At 37.7% G+C, this 12,472-nt stretch overlaps 1 protein-coding gene across 1 annotated transcript in view; it reads left to right on the forward strand.

Annotated features, from left to right (window-relative positions):
* Window positions 1-12,472, forward strand: part of KIAA0825 — a gene marked incomplete at both ends in the record, with an annotated part of 341,894 nt that overhangs the window by 39,927 nt on the left and 289,495 nt on the right. The window lies entirely within an intron of this gene.

Raw genomic sequence — 12,472 nt, forward strand, 5'->3', positions numbered from 1 at the left:
CCTTCCCAGTGAAAGAAAAAAGCTAACTTCCTGCCTTCATGAGAGGAGAGGTGGGACCAGAGGAGAGGTGACTCCACAGCCAAAAGGAAGACCAGAGCATTTTGGCTTAGATTTACATTGTGGGAATGGGAAGAAAGAGAAAAACCAAGATTTTGAAAATATATTAAATTACTTTTACTTTTTGTTCCGTCTTTAGTGTGCCTTTAAACATGTTAAAGCTATGCTAAATTATATATTTCATAAACATTTGAATCTGAAATTTTTTCTAGGTCATATTTATAGATTTTGTGATATCAAATATTTAAGATAGGAAATAAGATGAAAATGTTTTTACTAGGTAATCTTTCAGAGTAATAAATTTGCATTATTAAAAAAATTAAAACCTCAGATATATGTTAAGGAGAAAGTTAAGCCTTCCCTCAAATCCTGATTCCACAGGATCACCTCTCTTATTCTTATACTTTGTTGACTATTGTAGAATTTTTTGTATGCACATATAAGAATTAACATACAAATTTGTATTTTTTAATGAGATCAAACTAGAACTACTATTCTGCAATGTGCTTTCTTCCAATTAATATTTCATGATCTCCTCCCATGTCAATGCAATCTGTTCTGACATTCTTTTCAGTAGCACCATGATATTCCATTATATAGATGCAGCATAATTTATATGCATGTGGCTAAATTTAAATTAATCTTATTAGATTGTTGACTCACTGGATTTAAAAGTGTCTTAATTTTTTCCTCCCAAAAGCAGTACATGCCCACTATTTCATAAATACACATGTAAATGTGTGTGTGTGGGGGGTGTATGTACATATTTGAAGTATATAAAGTAAAAAGTGTTAGGTCTCTTTCACCCTCTCTACCCTTAATCCTACCATCCTAAAGTGATCCCTGTTAATAGCTCGGTGTGTACCCTTCTACATTTACACACCTGCCTGTACTGTGTATGTACATTCTACAAATTCCTCTGCAAATTTTTTTTTTTTACTATGTCATGGACCTCTTTTGTATCAATATGTATGAAATGCATTATTCTTTTTATAAGCTGCAAGCTATCGTATGATTATTTGATTATTTAATTATTAACTAGCTCCTGTTAACAGGTGTTAGGATTTCTCCCAGTTTCTTTTCTTTGTATGCTTCTGTGTATATCTTTGAAAGCTTTGTTCCTAGAAGAGTTATTCCTGGGCCAAAGAATAAGCTAATTTAAATTTTGATGCATAAATTCAAATTGCCCTCCAAAACCAATACAGTCAGTTGGTTTTAACTACACAAATTCAGAAGCATGAATACCTAGATTGATGCATGTTTTCATTTAGACATCAATTCATTAATTATGATTTTGTGTGTGTGTTAAAATTCCTGTGCTTGGCTGCCTCCTTCTGGATTATCAAGGCTATTGCTGTCTTGTCAGGTATCCTCTCACTGCTGCAAAAAAACAAAAAAGGCCTGGGGGTGAGGGCAGGGCACTTAATGCTCGATGCCTTATAGCTGTTGGGAGCTTTGGAGCCAGACTTGCTTTGCACTCCAGTTTTGCCACTTGGCATCTTTGTGGCCTTGGATAGGTTGCTTATCTTTTGTGAGTGTCAGTCATTTAATCTCTAAGATGGAGATGATAGTAACAAGACCTACCTCATAGTGTCTAAGTATTAATATAGATATTATACATAGTGTCTGGCACAGACTAAGTGCTTTGTTATTATCATTATTTAAAACATATGTAGCAATAATCTGACTGAGTGACTTGCCATCGTATGTTAATATGGTGTTCCTAAACACCAATGTCTGACAAAAGGCTGCATGTTTGTTCTTTTTAAATCAGTTTCTCATTGAATACTTCATTTTATCTTTAAAATGCTTCATATAATGACATCTGGAAGGGCTATACTTTTTTCAGTTTAGAAATGAACAATAGTAATGAAATAAGACTGAATTAAAATAATAGATATATCTGGATATCTCCTTTGTTTATCATCTTGACTCTGACTCTCACTATGTGTGAATCACTACCTGATCTATCTAGATCCAGACTGATTCCCCCTCCAGAGCTCTGTACTTGTAGAGCTTAATGTCTGTTCATCAGGTCCCTCGGATATTCCACAGGCACTCCACACACAGCATGGACACACCGGAACTCCTCGTCATCCCCCTGATCCCAGTCCTCTTCCCCAATCCAAGTTCATGCCACTAAGGATCACTCAGGCAGAAACTATGGCTCATTCTCCCCTTCTACCCCCTCCCCCGCCATCAAAAGAATTACCAAGATTCTATATTTTGCCTCACTACCTAAATATTTTCAAGTCTATCTCTCCCTCTCCATTTCTGTCATCAAGGAACAATTCAGACCTTTATCATCTCTCATTTGGACCGTTAAAATAGTTTTGTTTCGCTTTTTCATTGGATTTCTTACCCTTATTCTTATTTTCCTCTAAAACATCTACCAGGCACTTGCCACTCCCCTGTTGAAAGCTCTTCAGTGGCTCCTCATCACTGTCAGGAATAAACCCCCAGCTACTTAGTATTAGAAAGCAAGCCTTCCTTGGCCTGGCACCTGCCTCCTTCAACCTCATCTCATGACTCTCTTTACCTCATATTTTTCACACTCTAGTAACACTGAACTGACAGAAACCCCTGCTCATGCTCTGTTGCCTCCCATCTCCTACCCTCTTCCTCCCCTTCTTTGCCTAATTCCCATTGATCCTTTATGACGGCTCATGTGTGATTTCTTCCAGGAAGTTTTCTCTGGGCTAGAGCCCCTAATCCATGCTCCCACAGCATCTCCATATGCCTTCCTCAAAGCTCTTAGCATATTCTATTAAAATATCTAATTAGAGGTCTGTCTCCCCATTTGGATTCTAAGCACCTCAAGGGCAAGTATTATTTATTTTCCCCAGCACCCAATCCACTGCCTAACACGCGATGGGAGTTCAATGAATATTTTTTTAACCAAATCATTTTCTTGAAATAAGTCAGTATCTAGAGGTATATTGTAGTAGCCAACTAATCAACTTATTAATCGAGCCCCTACTATTTAAGAAACATTGTGCTAGGATTAATGGGAATTCCAAAAGGCATAAAACCCTTACTTCCCATCTATATTGAGAAATCAAATATGAATATATGAAAAGCTGCTTGGGAGTTATGCAGACAGGCACTTGCAGAGTTCTGAGAAAGTGATTCCAGCTGGTAGGGGTCGCTTTTGACTTCTGTCCAGGATGAACAAGATGACATGGAAGTGTGTTGGTTACAGAGTAGGCAGGATCTGGAGAGGCAGAAAGACAGTGTTCACTTCCTGGTGCTTTCCTCTCATGCAAAGTAGGGAATGTATACAGAATAGAGGGTTTATCTGGAAGGCACAACAGAAAGAAACCTGGGCCTTGTTTCTCAGTCCTCCTGGCTTCTCCCATCGCATCACTCAACCCAGAGATTTCTGACAAGATGCCTTATTCTGTAGCTCAGTCCCGCCCTCTGCTACCCACCCACACCCCCAGCTCAACTCTGAAACTATCAATAATATTTCTTTTGAGAAAAATGACTTTCCTCCAAGTAATTTTTTTTCAGAAGTTTGAAATTAATTTAAAACCTAAATTATATTTGGTGTCTTCAAGTGCCTTTGAAACCAACTCGGTACTCAGTAGAGCATAGGTTCTTCTGTCTCGGTGCAGAAAGAATTCAGTGAGAGGCACAGCGACAGGTAAGGGAAGAGTTTATTAGTATAGGACCCTTGTGAGAGACACAAGTGCGCGGGCAAGGGAGTGCCGCACTAAGAACTTAGTGGGCTACAGTTTTCTAATCAAAGGAAAAGTGGGGAGAGGAGAAGACCAGCTTCTTCCTCATTCTTGAGTAGACGTCACACTTCCATCATCAGCTCCTCCTTCACATCAGGTGGGGGGGGTTTCTTGTCCCTACCTGGTCAAACTGGGACTGTCATGGCACAATGGAAATGAGCAAAAAGGCAGTAACATATACCAAAGTATGGTAAATCATCTTAGGTTTCAGTGTAATGGCACCTTTCCCTATGTTTTTGTTATTAGTGTGCTCAGAGAAGCGTGTCCTAGGAATTATTAACTTACCTTACTGGTCAGGATGTGGGTCTCAGTCCACCATTGTTTTATTGTTTGGGGGCATGTCTCATGCTTCTGTTGCATGGTTCTGTGGCTAAGCAAACCTGCTTTCTTGAGTGATCATTGACTTACAGGGCTCTCGCATACTTTTTCCTTTACTTATGATCCCTTACTGGGATTAACTGTTTAATCACCTACTTTGTCCCTTTACTCTGTACCTATTACCTTCAAATCTAGGAGGTGAAAAAGACTAACCTACAAAGCAATATGAGAGGAAAAAAATCTTATCATGTCAAATTAGTCACCAAGTAATTTGTGTAAAACTTTAAGTATATAAGAAATTCAGAGAAGGGAGATTTTAGTGTAAAAAGAGCAAGCTAGAAACACTATTTGGACTTGAGTTTGGCCTTGAAAGGTATGTAGACCTTGTGTAGGCAGAGGTTAAGGGAAAGAGCTTCCCTTGCAGTTCAGACAGCAACGTGGTGGAGATTTACTGTGACTTGTTGGAGGCCATGAAGAGACCTGTGGCTGGCACATAGGAACTAGCCTATAGATTACTGGTGAAAGCATTAGCCAGGACTCTGAGCTTGTGGGTGCTCTTCCATTGTTCGTCCATTCCTCCTCTCTGCTTCATATGCAAAAAGCGGGGGGGCGGGGCACTGATTAAAGAAAAATGTGGTAGTTCACACAATAGGAGAAAGCGCTAAACAATTAAACCTCTGGAAGGACAGAAACTGGAGGATTTCTGGAGACCTGAGCAAATGGGACTTAGCTTTCAAGCTGTATTTCATCACTTGTTGTCTTGGTTTCTCCCCATGTTATGACTTCATTCTCAGAACAGTTTCTCCACTCCATAAAGTAAGTGATCCCTGGCAGCTAGCTTCTTGCTTACATCCTAACAACTCCCTGGTACCTCTGTTCCAAATGTCTCAGAGAAGGCCTCTGAACAGGCAAGGGATCAACTCGTTACTAGAAGGGGGGAAAGGGTGCTGGGCAGACAAAAACTAAGGTGTCAAATAAATGGATGAATGAATGCATGACATGATACCTAGCATAAGGGCAGATTACATACAGAGTCTTGAAAACTTGTCTTTGATGTTTAAGTTATATATGGTTGTTGTTAAACGTTTTTGAGCAGAAAAGTAACTTGAGAGAAGTGTTTAGGAAATAGAACTTGTCCAGTGATGTGTAAGATTACCTGAATGGGAGGAGAATATAAGGAAACTGCCTAGAGGACCATTTTCTCTCAGATCTAAGTGTGAATTTTGATGAGAGTTTATCCTGAAGCAAAGCCTTAAACATTGAAAACAGGATGGCTAGGTGGGAGTACAAAAAAAAAGGAGAGAGAGAGAGGCGATAGAGTAATGGTTCTCAGAGTGTGATTTCTAAATCAGCAGCCGCAACATCACCTGGAGCATGTTAAAAATATAAATTCTCTGGCCTCACCCCAGACTCACTGAATCAGGAGCTCTGGCGGCAGCCTGGCAATCTGTGTGTTAACAGCTCTCCAGGTAATTCTGATGCCTGCTATAGTTTGATCCTAATGTAGCAAGCACATTTAAAAAGCTACTTATGAGCTTTGTGACCTTGAGCAATTTATTTAACCTCTTCATACTTTCAAGGCAAGTGCTAATGTTAGTGCTTTCCTCACAGACTTTAGAGGATTAGCATAAATGTATGGAAGAATGCTTACAATAGTATCTGGCACAAAGTAAGCATCATATAATTATTTTCTATTATCATTGATAGCACTTGGTGTTTGAAAGAAAGATACACATAAAAGATGATTCTCAGTGATGGGTAAAGTTTACATTGTCTCTTGTTGATGGACCAAAATTGTCCATATTATTCTTACATGAATCTTACTGAGTCAGGCTGTTCCTAGAAATCACCTCCTGACTCCCATAGTACTTTGTTTTTCAACTGAAATTTAGTGTCATTGCTATTTTTCTTAAAGAGTACTTTCACATTTGTCCCTCAATGATAAGTAACTTACTTTCTCTGAGCCTCTTTCCTCGTGGTTTCGGTGAAGATGAGAAATAGCATATGTATGGTTTTTACCATATGTTATGTGTTCAGTAAATGGTAGCTGTTGATTCCCTTGTCTCCATTTCGTCTTGCCGCTCCTTTTTAAACATTGTTTCTCCCGTTCTTTGTCACCTTGTCTGTGACTGTTTCTCTTTCACATGCTTCCTTCTCTTCTATGGCAGAGGTTTTCTGTTCCATAAAGGGATAGTTAGTGTTTTAGGCTTTACAGGCCATACAGTCTCTGTCTTTACTGCTCAACTCTGCCACTGTGGCACAGAGCAGCCAGAGACAGTATGCAAGTGAATCCGCATGGCTGTTTTCCAATGAAACTTTGTGCACCTTGAAACTTGAATTTCATATAGTTTTCATACGTCATGAAATATTCTCCTTTTAAAAAATTTTCCCACCCATTTACAAAGAGAAAAGCCAGACTATACCATAGCTCACAGAGCATACCAAGACAGGCTGTGGGCCAGATTTATCCTACAAACTATAAAACCCCAGTCACTGTCAGAGGGAACTGTCCCCCCCACTAATCTCTCACTGCCTTTCCCTCTTTCTCCCTTGCCATCTACTATTTTTTTTTTAATTGAAGTATAGTTGATTTACTATGTTCTGTTAGTTCCAGGTGTACAGCAAGGTGATTCAGTAATATATACATAGCTACATGTGTGTATATAGCTGAACATATATGTGTGTGTATATATATTCTTTTTCAGATTCTTTTCCATTATAGGTTATTACAAGATATTGAATATAGTTCCCTGTGCTATACAGTAGGTCCTTGTTATTTATCTATTAGTAGTGTGTGTCTTTTAATCCCAAACTCCTAACTTATCCCCCCTTTCCCCTTTGGTAACCAAAAGTTTGTTTTCTGTATCTGTGAGTCTACTTCTGTTTTGTAAATAAGTTCATTTGTATCATTTTTTTTAGATTCCACATATAAGTGATATTATATGATATTTGTCTTTCTCTGTCTGACTTACTTCACTTAGTGTGATAAGCTCTAAGTACATCCATGTTGCTGCAAATGGCACTGTATCATCCTTTTTTATGGCTGAGTAATATTCCATTGTGTATATGTACCCCATCTTCTTTATCCATTCATCTGTTGATGGACATTTAGGTTAGTTCCATGTCTTGGCTATTGTAAATAGAGCCGCAATGAACATTGGGGTGCATGTTATCTTTTCATACTAGAGTTTTAGTCTTTTCCAAATATACACCCAGGAATGGGATTGCTGGATCAGATGGTAAGTCAATTTTTTTTTTTTTTTTAAGGAACCTCCATACTATTCTCCATAGTGGCTGCACCAATTTACACTCCCACCAACAGTGTAGGAGGGTTCCCTTTTCTCCACACCCACTCCAGCATTTATTGTTTGTAGGCTTTTTGATGTCTTTCTAGCTACTCTTATCTTCCTTTCTAATTTGTCACAACCCAGGTACCAACAACAATGGGCCCAATGCAATGCAAGTTGAATTCTAAAGTATTTGTGTTTATTGAACAATTTAATATTTTTTATTATAATATAAAAATCAAAGACAACTAATATTTATATATGCAAAGGAAAACCAAGTTCAGTTTAATTTTTCATGTATTTTTTAATTTACTTTTTCCAATCAAAAGCAATATTTTAATGAAATAAACTGTAACAGAACAACAGAGCCCATTACTGGCCATTTATATCAAAATAGGTTGACAATCAACTCCTGATCATGTCCTCAATTAGTTTTTTATCTGTGGACTTTTCTCAGTTCTGAGTTTTCAATATATATTGAAACTAATGCCTTTTTTCTTGCCTGAAGTTAAATAGTTGAAAAGGGATAAATTTACTCTGAAGAGACAGGGGTAGCCGCAGGAGCTGATAGTGACTGGTATGAAGCATGGCCCTGACTAGTCACCCCCATCCTACTTTCAGATGCTACTCTGTACCTCTCTCATAACTGTTACCACCAGTGGTGTATGTCACATGGTTGCCTAGTGCATTATACGTACAAGGCAAATCTTTGTTGAGCTAGCAAATGAAACCCACTTAAAGATTTTTTTCGTAGCTCATAGGCCTTTTGAGGGAAGACAATATAAAAGATGATATTTTCCCAGGGGACTCCAAAGTCTTATTTGAAGTTTGAAGGAAATATGACTTTGCCTTTGTGGCTGAATTAACTATTACTTAGGTGAGGAAGACAGCTAAAAAGGTAAAATAACTATAAAATTTGCTCAGTGAGGTGCTATCACACCTTGTAAATGGCTTCCCTAAGTCTAAGGCCTGTGCTACTCTCTGTTAGAATAATGAGCTCATGAGTACAGCTTTCTGGGTGGGTACAAGATATTACTATTATCACCATATCTATCTCCTTTCATATTAACTTTAACATACCTTCATAGGCATTATAATTTGCCTACCTGATAAAAAAAGTGTAAAGAGAATCTTACTCTTTATTTTTTAGTATAAGAGAGGAAAAATGTTCAATCTCTTTTGAAAGGTTATGATTCAATTAGAAAATATATTAGGAAGCATACTCAGCCGGTTAGTCTTAACTTAAATCCATCTTTTTGATGATGGCATTATTTTTATGCCAGTGTTAAATTTTTAAAATTAATTTTTAACATGTTATATTAAAAGCTGATAATGTAACATCTCTATCGTGGCATATTCTTTTAAAAAGAAATATCAATTCTCAGATACAACCTTAGACTACAGTAAAAATGAATTGTTAACTTAGTTTAAGATTTTTCTACAGGTTAATTTTTGGTCATGATAATAGAATGTAACACCTATGATAAGAGCTATAATTAACTGAACTCTAGCAAAATTTGAGACTGAGAAAGGGATATTAGGAAGATATTTCATTAATAATGTGCCATTAGCATAGAGTACTTAGAATTTAAACCCCATTTCATTACACTAGAGATGTCTTTTTATTAAGATGTTCTTTAAAAGGGTCAGCATATCTACGTGTTTATAACTGGGAGTTATACCAGCATAAAACAAAAGTCAGCTGAGAAAATATTCAGAAATTTATCCTGGGTACATTTCTCAATTTTGGCTGAATTCAAATGTAAGCCATTCTTTGATTAGCATCTTCAAATAACAGTGACCGCATCAGGAGTCAGATATTCTCTCTCATGTTCTCAGTCAGAAAAACAAAATAAGAAAGAGAGAAAATAGGAGAGGGACAGGAGTATTATACCCTCGGCAAATGAATGAGAAGTCTGATCCCTTGTTAATATAATACTGACAGCTTCTGCCAGAGAAGATGGAATGGAGTGTGGGAGAATTTTGTTATCATTTAGCAGTACATTTAGGTAACATCCAGTGGAGCCAGTGTTGGCCTGGGAATCATAAAAGGGTAATAATAGAAGCAGTTTCTCTTTAGTTTTTCTCATTGACCCAGAAGAATAGCTTCAAGATGACTTTATCTCCACCCTTTTCAGCCAGTGGTATGTGAAGCAAGGAGAGATTTGCTATGTGAGCCCTTCCAAAGGGAACAGCAAATCTCCATGTCATGTGGGGGCTTTGCGTGGGTTGTGAGGATTTATTCCAAACACAGTGACTCCCTCTGTCCCTAGATCTACCTATCTTTAGACCACGATTACCAATCCTGTCAATGGATGCAAAATTAAGCATAACAACTAGCTTTGCCTGGAACAGTCAGAGAAAGAAGGTATAGCAAAATGCAGATATGGTGTATACTAGCGATTCAATCTATTCTAATAGAATGATTTGGTCATCGTGTCCCACTATCAAAGCAGTAGCCACTTGGTACTAATCTGTGTGTTTATCTAAATTCATGAGCAGATAGAGGATTAGTTAGTTATTCCTCAGTTTATTCCCTCACCTTACCACAGGGCCTATGTCTTAGTAGGCAGAGAGTTCTCTCTGTAAATGTTTTGAGAACTTTCATCATATGGAAAGAGTGATAAGGGTATTATGAAGTAGAAGCTGAACCAAACCCATTCTTCTTGCAAAGGGAAGTAGACATTTCTAGAAGCTACAGTTCTCCTCAGTGGGAGGACGACGCTGAGGACTGCTCATCTGACTTCTCATCAAGTCAGGCACACCAAGGCAGAGGGCCTCAACCAGGTTATCAATGAGGCCCTAAGACCTCAGTGGATCAGGGAACCTCCTGGAATTATATGCCATTCTTTGTATGAGCATAGGTGCATAGCTTATATTAGCTCCTAAAAAAGATGATGACCACACACACACATGAAAATAAAACCAGTGTTTTGAAGGGTTGACATAGCAAAGAAGCAGTGGAAGGTCTTGGAGTGGAGCTACCATTCAATTTTATGCATGTTCAAGCTTAGAGATGGACCTATTAAATAATAGTGATATTTAAAGTATTTTACAGTGAAATAGGTCTTTGATATGATGTTTATGGTTCTTACTCCCCAAAGTATTTCCTGTTAAAATTGACATACAAGAGTTAATGTTAAACTCATTTAATATTAGTATTTTACTAAAGAAGCTTGCTTATGGTAGGGAAAAAAGCCAAACAAAATGAGTTAAAAACAGTTGGTGTTGTCTCTGACACTCACCAATATGTATCATCCACTATGATGGATAATGGGAATGCAGTAAAGAGGGAAAAAATCTCTGCCTTTCAGATTAAAGTTGCAGGAGACAACTCCCAAACTAATTATTATAAATGACATAGTAAGTACTAAAATAAAGATATGTGCAGGGTAAAATACAGAGGAACATGGAGAATAGGAAACTAAGCTGGCCTAGGATATGAGGGCAGGCTTCTCAGAGGAGGTGGTAATATCACACATTTATACAGCCGTTCTAACATGTTAACTCAGTTAAAACTTATACACTATTGAGGCATAGAGAGACTAAATAACTTCCTAAAAGTCACACAACTAGTAGGAAGCAATGTCAGAATTTGAACCCAGACCCTCTGGTTCATAATTCCATGTGTTAGTTACTCCATTGTGCTACCTCTTGTGCTTCAGGTAGTGGTGCTAGAAATAGCAGCATGCCCCATAATAAAATATGGGGGAAGAAACAAAAGTAGGGAAAGAGCAAAAGAGAAGGGGAGTCCAACTTCCAGCTTCTAAGAGTTAAACATTTCCTGAATTCACGTTCAGATTCATTTGCCTTTTTGAGGCTCAGCTTTCCCTATAGTTCCTTCTGCATCCTCTCACCATATAAAAGAAGGGTCCTGACACTCACCTGTGGGGTATCTAAATGTCTATGTATTCATTGTGTCTGGTTACACTTTTACTCAACTTCAAAGTTATTCACTTCCTCCTTTTAATCATTGACTTGCTCATTCATTTACTCAATTTATCTTAAAGTTTTACCCTGTTTGTTTTGGGTAGTACATATGGAAGCTTCCTTGAAAGAGATAAGAAATAATGAATTCAGTTTGGAAAACTAAGGTGGAAATATTCTTTGTCTTTACCTCAAATGCTTTCCTAGTCATATAGATTTGAAAAATAATGAAAAGTTACAAAAATAATGCCATAGAAAGGGGGAAAAACAGCTTCAATTTCTTCTTAGAGTGTGTGACAAAAAAGCAATGCCTGCAGGTCCTTCATGATTTCCATCTACTGACGAGGCTCCTGTAACAAAAAAGGGACTTTGTGTTTTCGTTCTGTTCCTTCCCCTGCTTTGTGGCTTCTTGGAAGCAGGCGCTCAAGAAGGCACAGGGCTCCTTCAGGCCACTGGAACACAACAGTGTGCTCCAAAGCCCCACCTGCTCTCAGAAAGTGACTTGGGTACTAGGAAAAGTACAGCTTGTTATTTGTTCCTAAGCAGTCTCTGCTGACTTCTTATTGTAAGACTGTTAAAAAGTTCTCTTTACTGGAACAAATATCTTCCATTTGGATTATGTCATGAATTTCATCTGGAATAATGAGACTTTCAATAGCTTTTGTGTGTCACCTCTTTTTTACATCACTTGTCTGGTGGCATCAAGAATACTTCCTCACTGAAAATGGATCCATTTACAGTCAGTAATAGGGTGGCTAGTGTTCGTTTTTCTTGGGAAAACTAAAATGTGCACCTTTTATCCTATTATACTGATCCACCAGCTTCAGATTATCTGATTTTCTAGCTTCTCATTTTCTCATGTATCTTAATGCTATTATTAACAAGAATTCTGTTGCTAATGGTTTTGGAAAATAATATGTGTACTTTCAGCCACAACCCACATTTTTATGTTCTGTCTGATTTAGCTGGACTTTGATATTTATTCCAAAAGCTGCTTTGTTGTAGATCAAATGTGAGAAGCTTTAATGTCCCTCTAGATTTATTTTCAGTGTCCCTATTTTTGCTACAAGATAATGGAGTTAATATTCTAACTATTAGTCACTGGGTGAAAAACACTTCTAAGCATATAATTTATAGTATTAT

The sequence above is a fragment of the Hyperoodon ampullatus genome (assembly GCF_949752795.1).
Source record: "Hyperoodon ampullatus genome assembly, chromosome: 4".
Taxonomy (NCBI): domain Eukaryota; kingdom Metazoa; phylum Chordata; class Mammalia; order Artiodactyla; family Ziphiidae; genus Hyperoodon; species Hyperoodon ampullatus.